This window comes from Peromyscus californicus, unplaced genomic scaffold, assembly GCF_007827085.1.
Source record: "Peromyscus californicus insignis strain IS unplaced genomic scaffold, ASM782708v3 Scaffold_13__1_contigs__length_99412109, whole genome shotgun sequence".
Classification (NCBI taxonomy): Eukaryota; Metazoa; Chordata; class Mammalia; order Rodentia; family Cricetidae; genus Peromyscus; species Peromyscus californicus.
In genome coordinates, this window is record NW_026294424.1 from 92070208 (window position 1) to 92079909 (window position 9702).

General features: G+C 38.4%; 1 pseudogene; it reads right to left on the reverse strand.

The window, feature by feature from the left end:
- Window positions 1–8598: 8598 nt before the first annotated feature.
- On the reverse strand, window positions 8599–9149 carry LOC128108978 (histone H3.3C-like; annotated as a pseudogene).
- Between the last annotated feature and the right edge of the window lie 553 nt (window positions 9150–9702).

Sequence of the window (9702 nt, forward strand, 5' to 3'; positions counted from 1 at the left end):
AAGATGCACTGTTTATCTGCCTGAGATTTACAGAGAAAGAAATCTTTCAGCTCCTTAATGCCAATGCACATCTTCCCAGCTATGCTCTTGGTGAAGTTAATTACTCTGTTGGAAACTGGTACTTTGTCTGGCTAGCAAGTCAGTCACTCTTCTGAAAAGGTGCTGGCTTTAATGTGTCTTTCTCTGGAAGCTGTTTCATGGAGATGGCTGGAAGCTCTGGAAGACCCCTATGTGCTGGGGGAAGTCTTTCTGTATGGGGTGAATATGTATTGTTCCCATTGGTTAATGAATAAGCTGTTTTGGCCTATGGTAAGGCAACTTAGAGGCAGGTGAGAAATCTAAGGAGAGGGGCAGGAAAGAGAAAGGCAGAGTCTGGGGAGACTCGAGCCCACTGCTAAAGGAGCAATAAGATGTCAGCAGACAAGTAACATATAGATTTATAGAAATGGGTTGATTTAAGATGAAAGATCTGTCTGGTAAGTGGCTAAAGCCATACGCCATACAGTTTGTAGATAATATAAGCCTCTGTGTGTTTACTTGGGTCCAAGCAGCCACAGGACCTCGGGTAAGAGAGATTTGTCTGGATTGCAACTGGGTGAGCAGGACCAGAGAAACTTTCTGACTACACCCAAAAGGAACCAAGACTTCCTGATGTCTGTCATCTGTAGAAAAGCCCATCCTTGGGAAGGAAGAAGAGGCAGAGCTTAGATGACTGAGCAAGAAAAAACAAATCTCTCTCCTCAATTCTTTCTTTTTGTTGGGACCTCAAGCTACACAGGGTGCTTTGCACAGTAGAGGCCCAATAGATGCAGCAGCATGCAGAGAAAACCTAAGAAAAACTCCTCACAAGGACTCTCCATGACTGTGAGTCTCTTGTAGAAACTAGTTCATCTAGATCCCTGATGCTCATATTCCACATTGCTTCCCTGTGCTGTTAGTAAGACTTATGTCAATGTTATAGCATGGTCTAGTATTCTTCTGGAGAGCAAGAAAAGAACCCATAGTTCACACCTGGGCCAGAATGTTATAAGGAAAACTTTCTAGGCCATCTAGGTTGGCTGTAAAGTCCAGTGACTTTTCTTCTCTACCACAGAACTGTTGCCTACCTTAGGCTATGAGAAGTCACAATTTGTGTTTTTCACAGAAATAGAGAGTGTATTGATGGAGTTCAGAGACTGCTGCAGATAACGATGACAAGGACCATATCAGCCTAGAAAAGTTGTTCTCAACCTCAGAACTAGACTACCTTTGTATAATGAACAAGGATCCTTTAGTACTCTGAAATGACATTTATAGTAATATGAACTGCTGCTACACAAAATGAAGATACAGCTACAGACAGCCTTTCTCTTACAGTCTGTAAGAGAAAGACTAATGGAAAGATAAGTTGTAAGAACACCCAGTTCTACACATAAGTATGCAGTAGCTACACTCAGGTGTAGTGTCAAAGTAAATGCAATAGCTACTCATACTGGTTGGCTATGGAGATTCAAGTGTGAATGCCACTAGCATGGAAATACCATGTACAAATAATAAATGATGTAAATTATGTTCTAAATTACATGGATGTTACTTTCCTGGACAATTCAATATTTACAGAAACTATGTAGTTTGAGTATATATATATATATATATATATATATATATATATATATATATATATATATATATATATATATATATATATATGTATACATACACACACACATATCAGTACACCCTAGGTTTGCTTCCTATATAAATTTCTATTGGAAAATTCAAAAAGTTTATTTTTGTAGAACATGGACTGTAGATATCTAGTCTACTGACTGTTGCCCTGGGTGTTAACTGCTGACACTGCCCCTAACCAAGCTGATCAGGGAAAGACATCCTCAGATTATCACATGCTCTCACTAAGAATCATTTTATATCATAGAGTTTTAAGTTTTTCTCATATGTGAAGATTCAGAGCCCTGTCACACATAGCATTCTATTGAATCCCCCAAACATGTGACAGAACATTATTATTGTCATTTTATTGACTCAGAAACTGTTGTGAGAAACCAAAATCACCACAGGTGTGGTAGGTTAAATGTAACTGGCCCTCAAAATCTCATAGGGAGTGGCACTATTAGGAGGTGTGGCCTTGTTGGAGGAAGTGTGTCACTGTGGGGACAGGCTTTGAGGTTACCTATGCTCAGGATACCGCCCAATATTTCAGTTGACTTCCTGTTGCCTGCAAGATATAAGACTCTAAGTTACTTCTCCAGCATCATGTCTGCCTGCACACCACCATGCTCCCTGTCATGATGACAATGAATTGAACCTCTGAAACTGTAAGCAAGCCACTCCAATTAAATGTCTTCATTTATAAGAGTTGTCATGGTCATGATGTCCCTTCACAGCAATAAAAACTCTAAGACAACAGGCAATCTTTGTCATCTCACAGACCCATCCTAGTCAAACATAGGGAATGAAGGTAGAATAACCCATGTGATTCTGTTCATAACTGGATTCTGCTGCCTTGGACTTGCCTATCTAACCATAGGCTGTGTGCTATAGTAATCATTTTCATTAGCTCTTTCCCTAAGAACCTGCCCACACTTCTGCCAAGAAAAGAAACAGAACTGAATCATGTAGGATGGGACTGAGGAAGAACCAGAAGCATCATTTAAATTTAAATTAATTTAAACTAAAATTCATTTTCTTAAGCCAACTGGCAAGGTTCAAATGCCCAAGAGATGTATGAACCTGGTCCTATGACAACACTTGGAAAAGGAGATAGAATATGGGAAGTTCAAGGCGAGAGAAAGAGGGAGACAGGGCAGAGAGAATGGCCTGTGCTGTTTTTCCATCTGCACAGAGGCTGTGCTTTAATTTGCTGCTGTTTTAGACAGCAAATGTGGCTCCTCAGTTACTGGACTGTTTCTCTGGCAACAGCCTAGCTGCTCAAGCCATGACCTGGCCGGAACTCACCAACTATGTCACTGCTGCCAAATAAAGCTTTTAATTAAATCTCTATCATTCTATTTATCAATAAGATTCAAGAGTCAAAGGCTGGGGTGAAAACTTGCTAGCTCAGAGAGGTTGAATAGCAACTAGGTGAACTCTGCTGGCATCTCTGAGAGTGTTCTTCTGTGTAGCTTAAAATTGAATAGGTCTTTTAATAAAAAAAAAAAAACCCAGAGCTAGGTATTGGGGTAAATGCTGAAAGATCAGAGAGACAAAGGAACAAGCCACTGCCACATCTTACCTCTAGGACTCCTCAGCCTGAAAAAGCTTCAGTTCCTGTCTCCTCGCGTCTTTTATACCTTTCTCTACCCAGCCATCACTTCCTTCTTGGTGTTGGGATTAAAGGCAAGTGTGCTTCCCAAGCAAAGGCATGAGATCTCTAGCACTGGGATTAAAGGTGTATGACTCCACTGTCTGGCTCTGTTTCTCTCCTAGACTGAGTCACTCTCATGTAGTCCAGGGTGCCTTTGAACTCACAGAGATCCAGCTGGATCTCTGCCTCCTGAGTGCTAGGATTTAAGGTGTGTGCCACCACTGCCTGGCCTCTATGTTTAATCTAGTGGCTTGTTCTGTTCTCTGATTTTCAGGGAAATTTTATTAGGGTAAATAATATATCACCACAAATAGTTGCTTTTTAGTTTAAAGTAGATTCAATAATCTACCCTTTTATCCTTTCATTCTTATATCCTCCTTTTTCTTTTCAGAAAGAGATCCCTGAATCCAACCTCCCTTGCTTAGTTTTCTCCCTTACCATGACCAGTAACAATTTGCAACTAATTGCCCTAAATGATGATCAACATCCATAACCCACCACAGGACCAAAATCTACCTACTCCACGTTCATGTTCTTAAAATTACTTCCTGTTGTCTGGGGGATGAGAACATCTTTAGGGGATCCTGAGAAAATTGAGATAATGGCCAAGTCCTGGAAAAACTAGCTGTAACATTTGTTGTTTGGTCTGTGTGTGATGGGAAAGTGCAGGGCTTATCTGAAGTCCTGGAGAGAGTAGCCTGTGAGGCTGGACCATCTTAGCCAGCAGCTTTTAAGTTGTTCTGAGCAGTTTGTAGTCTGAAACTGATCTTTGGGTGGTGTTTGTTAGCTTAATGGCATTACCACAATCCAGATGGAATCGTCACTGTGGGGCTCCATCATTGAAGTTTATTTCTAGAATTAGTTAGTTCTCTATATGACCATTAATATCATGACAGAATGTTTGAATATATATATATATATGCATATATATATATAATCCTATAAATGTAGAGATAATGTTTATACCTTAAGAAAAGTTTTAAAGAGTCAAAATAAAACCAAAGGATTATGAGATTATTGACAATAGAATGATAGTCCCTAAATTTTGGTTTTTATCTGTCCCATACCAGGTGGCTCTTCTGACATGAGACAGAGATTTTGGGTTCTCCTTTAACAAACATGCTTGAGGTTACAGAAAGAGAGAGCCACACTCCAACTCCAAAGCCAGCTTTGATTTTTAATTGAATTGAGACCACAAAAAGATTATTTGCCTTTTATGTCTGTAGAGAGCAGCAGAAACAAATATCTGGGGAAATTTATAAAATTTTATCCTGTTGGAAATGTGCTATACCATTAGGACAATTTTACTCTTTTTCTTGGGAAAATTTTCTCTGGACGATTCATCCTTCTTCTTCAGGTGTCTCATTTGTCCAGTGGTCTTCAGATTCCTTAGCTGGATACTTTAATTCTCCTGGAAAGAAAGAAAAAATGACCCCAACCGTAACTTTGGAGAGTTCCTTTTTTGGTGGGTTATATCTTTGTTAAGATAAAATGTTTTTTGCAACAGCAAAAGTATTATCTTTTAATGATAAAAAATTAATTGGTAGTCTTATAAATTAGTTTAGATTGAATTGCCAAGTTGTTTGATGAACTATTACCTTTCTTAATCAAGAGGTCTTTCCTGTTCGAATCTAATCTATATCAATCTTGAGGGTATCCATAGCTTTTCTTCTCCTGAAGAAACAAAAGTAATACTTCCTCCCCAATGTAACACATAACCTGGTTTCCATTCTGAGGTTAACACATCTTTAAAATATATAGGCTGATTTAATTTAGCAATTTTTTTCTATTATCCAATATCTCTATGCAGTCATTATTCCTTTTTCATTAGCATTTAAAAAATTGAATGGTAATAGAGCTTTGTAATCTTTCTCTAGAGGTCTTTATTACCCTCTGTTTATTAAGCATATGTTTTAAAGTGTGGTTAGATCTTTCTATAATTTTTTGTCCTGTACGATTGTGTGGTATACCTGTAATATGCTTTATGTTGTAATGTGTAAAAAATTGTTTCATTTTACTAGAGACATATGCTGGATCATTGTCAGTCTTAATTTGTACAGGTATCCCCATAATGTCCATGATTTCTAATAAATATGTAATTATAGAATCAGCCTTTTTAGAACTTAAAGCAGTTGCCCATTGAAATCCTGAATATGTATCAATGGTATGCTCTGTAAAATGAAACATCCATTTGCTAAATTACATTTCTTTGAGTACCTTTTGGGCTACTTCCTGCAAGTAATAGCGTTTGATTATACAAAGAACAAGTAGAACATTTTCTTATAATTTCCTTGGCTTTTTGCCAAGTGATTAAAAAAAATCTTTCCTTAAACTTTTGCTGTTAACATGGTATTTCCTAAAATATTCTGAAGCTTCTAATATATTTCTGACCAATAGCTGATCAATTTCATTATTTCCTTGTGTGCTAGAGGGCCTGATAGACCCATATGGGATCTGATATGTGTTACATACACAGGATGTCTGTTTCTGATTATTTGTTGTAATTGAATAAATAACAAAGTTAATTCTGAATCATCTGGAATAAGTTCAGCAGTTTCAACACATAAAACAACTCTTTTTGCATGTTGAGAATCATTAATTATATTAAAAGGTTCTGGAAAATCTAATAATACCGTGAGAATAGCATATAATTCTGATTTTTTGAACTGAATCATAAGGGCTTTGGGCCACTTTACTTAAGTTTCCCGACTTATAACCTGCCTTTCCTGATTTATTTGCATCAGTATAGAATGTAGGGACTCTAGAAATTAGTGTTTCCTTTATTATATGAGGAAGAATCCAATTAGTTCTTTTTATAAACTGAAGTCTCTTACTTTTGAGGTATTTGTTGCTAATCTCCCCCCCAAAATTACCACAAGGTCTTTGCCAATGTTCATTTTCTACTCATAATGAAGCAATTTCCACATTAGCAAAAGGTACCACAGTTTCTGCTGGGTCTATTCCTGCTAATTGATGCAGTCTCAATTTGCCTTTCAGAATCAATTCAGAAACCTTTTCTACATCGATCTTTAATTTCTTACTCTGTTTGTGTAGTAAAAATATCCATTCTAAGATATTGTCTCCTCTCTGCATAAGAATTCCTGTAGGAGAATACGTAGAAGTTAGTGTAATTAGGATACAAGTGAACTCTGGATCCGTGATCCACATGTGCATACTGTGATTTCTTCTCTACCAAAGCCAATTCTCTATCAGCCTCAGCTGATAATTTTCTTGGACTATTTAAGCCCTTATCACCTTGTACCATTTCAAATAAATTGCTTAGTTCTTGAGTTGCTAATCCAATTTTGAGCTGTAGTCAACTAATATCTCCAAGACATTTTTGAAAATCATTAAAAGTTTGTAATTGATCTCTCCTGATTTGTACTTTCTGTGGTTGAATTTTCTGCAGTCCTATCTTATATCCTAAATAATAGAATCTCCTCTTTGTATTTTTTTTAGGTTTATTTATTTATTTATTTATTTATTTTAATTTTTTTATTTTTATTTTGCAGTACAATTCAGTTCTACATATCAGCCATGGATTCCCTTGTTCTCCCCCTCCCGCCCCCCCTCACCTTCCCCCCAGCCCACCCCCCATTCCCACCTCCTCCAGGGCAAAGCCTCCCCTGTGGACTGAGATCAACCTGGTAGACTCAGTCCAGGTAGGTCCAGTCCCCTCCTCCCAGGCCGAGCCAAGCGATCCTGCATAGGCCCCAGGTTTCAAACAGCCAACTCATGCAATGAGCACAGGACCCGGGCTCACTGCCTGGATGCCTCCCAAACAGATCAAGCCAATCAACTGTCTCACCCATTCAGAAGGCCTGATCCAGTTGGTGATCCCTCAGCCATCGGTTCATAGAGAGGCCCACAGAAATCCACAAAGATACCCCCACAACAGACTGCTGGCAATGGTCAAGATACAGCCCGAACTGACCTACTCTGGTGATGGGATGGCCAAACACCCTAATTGTCGTGCTAGAAACCTCATCCAACTACTGAGGGATCTGGATGCAGAGATCCATGGCTAGGCCCCAGGTGGATCTCTGGGAGTCCAATTAGCGAGAATGAGGAGGGTTTATATGAGCGAGAATTGTTGAGACCAAGGTTGGATAAAGCACAGGGACAAATAGCCAAACGAATGGAAACACATGAACTCTTTGTATTTTTTCAGGAGCCATTTGTAATCCCCAGGAAGGCAAAATTCTCTTTACTTCATCAAACATTTTTTCTAAAGTATCCAAGTCTGAATCAGCCAGTAACATATCATCCATATAATGGTAAAGTATAGATTAAGGAAACTGTTTACAAACTAGTTCTAATGGCTGTTGTACAAAATATTGACATAAAGCTGGGCGGTGATGGTGCATGCCTTTAATTCCAGCACTCTGGGAGGCAGAGGCAGGCAGATCTCTGTGAGTTCAAGGCCAGCCTGGGCTACAGAGTGAGTTCCAGGACAGGCTCTAAAGCTACACAGAGAAACCTTGTCTTGAAAAACCAATATATATATATATATATACATATATATATACATATAGACATTTTATATACAGACATTATATATATTGACATCATATATATAGACATAATATATATTGACATTATATACATAGACATTATATATATATTGACATTATATATATATTGACATAAGGTGGAGCTGTTTAACGTTTCTTGTAGAAGAACTTTCCAGGGATATCTTTTAACATGCTGAGAATTATTAAAAGTAGGCACTGTGAAGACAAGTTTTTCTCCATCCTGTTCTTGTAAAAGTATAGTAACAAAGCAACCTTTAAATCAATCATTATAATATACCATCTCTTAGGTGATAAAGAAGGCAAGGGAATTCTAACCTGTAAAGAGCCCATTGGCTGAGTCACCTTATTTATGGCTCTTAAAGCTACTAACGTTCTCCATTTTCCAGATTTATTTTGAATAACAAATATAAGAGAATTCCAAGAATAGGTTGATTCCTCAATACGCTGAGCATCTAGCTGCTCTTAAATCAGCTCTTCTAGTACCTGTTATTTTTCTGATGTCAAAGGCCATTGGTCCACACACAGTTTGTCAGTTAACCATTTTTTTCCATCAATAAGAAATTTACTTATTTAAAAAAAAATCCAAATGTTAGCATTGTCCAGAAAATTTTAACAGGTTTATTTATAATTGTTATAAAGTTGAACTGTTGAACTGTGTTCACTGAAACATTTTGCTTGTATTAATGCTTTACATCTTGCATTTATATTAAAAATTCACACAAAAATGAAAATGGAAAAACTGCCAATACCTGCTTTCTGTCCCCTTTTTTTCCACTCGCAATCATATACTTAGGTACCTTTTGATCCCATGGAAAAAATATCTAACATTCAGAACTACTGATAACAGGAAGAAGAGGAAAAAAATTTTGAGAATGAAATGTTTCCCCTCATAGTGGACTCTTAAGCACGTTCTCTGCATATGCAGCGTGCTAGCTGGATATCTTTTGGCATAATTGTTACATGTTTGGCATGGATAGCACACAGGTTGGTATCTTCAAAAAGGCCAACCAGATAGGCCTCACTTGCCTCCTGCAAAGCACCAATAGCTGCACTCTGGAAGCGCAGCTCTGTTTTGAAGTCCTGAGCAATTTCTCGCACCAGACGCTGGAAGGGGGGCTTGCGAATCAGAAGTTCAGTGGACTTCTGATAACGTCTGATTTTACTGAGTGCCACAGTACCAGGCTGTAATGATCAGGTTTCTTCACCCCTCCAGTAGAGGGCGCACTCTTGCTAGTGGCTTTAGTATCCAGTTGTTTCCTGGGTGCTTTACCACTGGTGGATTTGCGGGCAGTCTGCTTGGTAGGAGCCATGGTATGGGCACCTCCTTACTTACCCCCCCTTCTCCTTCAGCTGGAGCTCTGCAAGCGAGAGGTGGCACTGGTGTTAGGGAACCACGCTGTGACGGCTGCAAACACAATTCCAGTTAACCATTTTAAGGGTAGGGCTCTTGGTACCCTTGAAAGATCAACAGCTGTTGGGCCTTGTTTATTTACAACCTGAGAAGTCTGTGACTGCTCTTGAGAATATCTTTTAATATTTCTCTCAGAAGTATTCTTAATTTTATGGGTTGTTCTGAGATTGGAGGAATGTTAATCTGGATATTCCATTGCTGCAACAAATCATGTCCCCATAAATTCATTGCAATGTTAGCCACAGATGTTTTTAATTTTTCTCTCTGTCCTTCTAACCCTATACACTTGACTCATTTTGCACTTTGTTTTACCTGAGATAAAGTTCCAATCCCTAGAAGCTGAACATTTACCTCCTGAAGAGGCCAATTTGGATGCCAAGATTTTGGTTAAATTGTTGTTACATCTGCACCTATGTTCACTAAACCCTCAATTCAATGCCATTTACATGTAT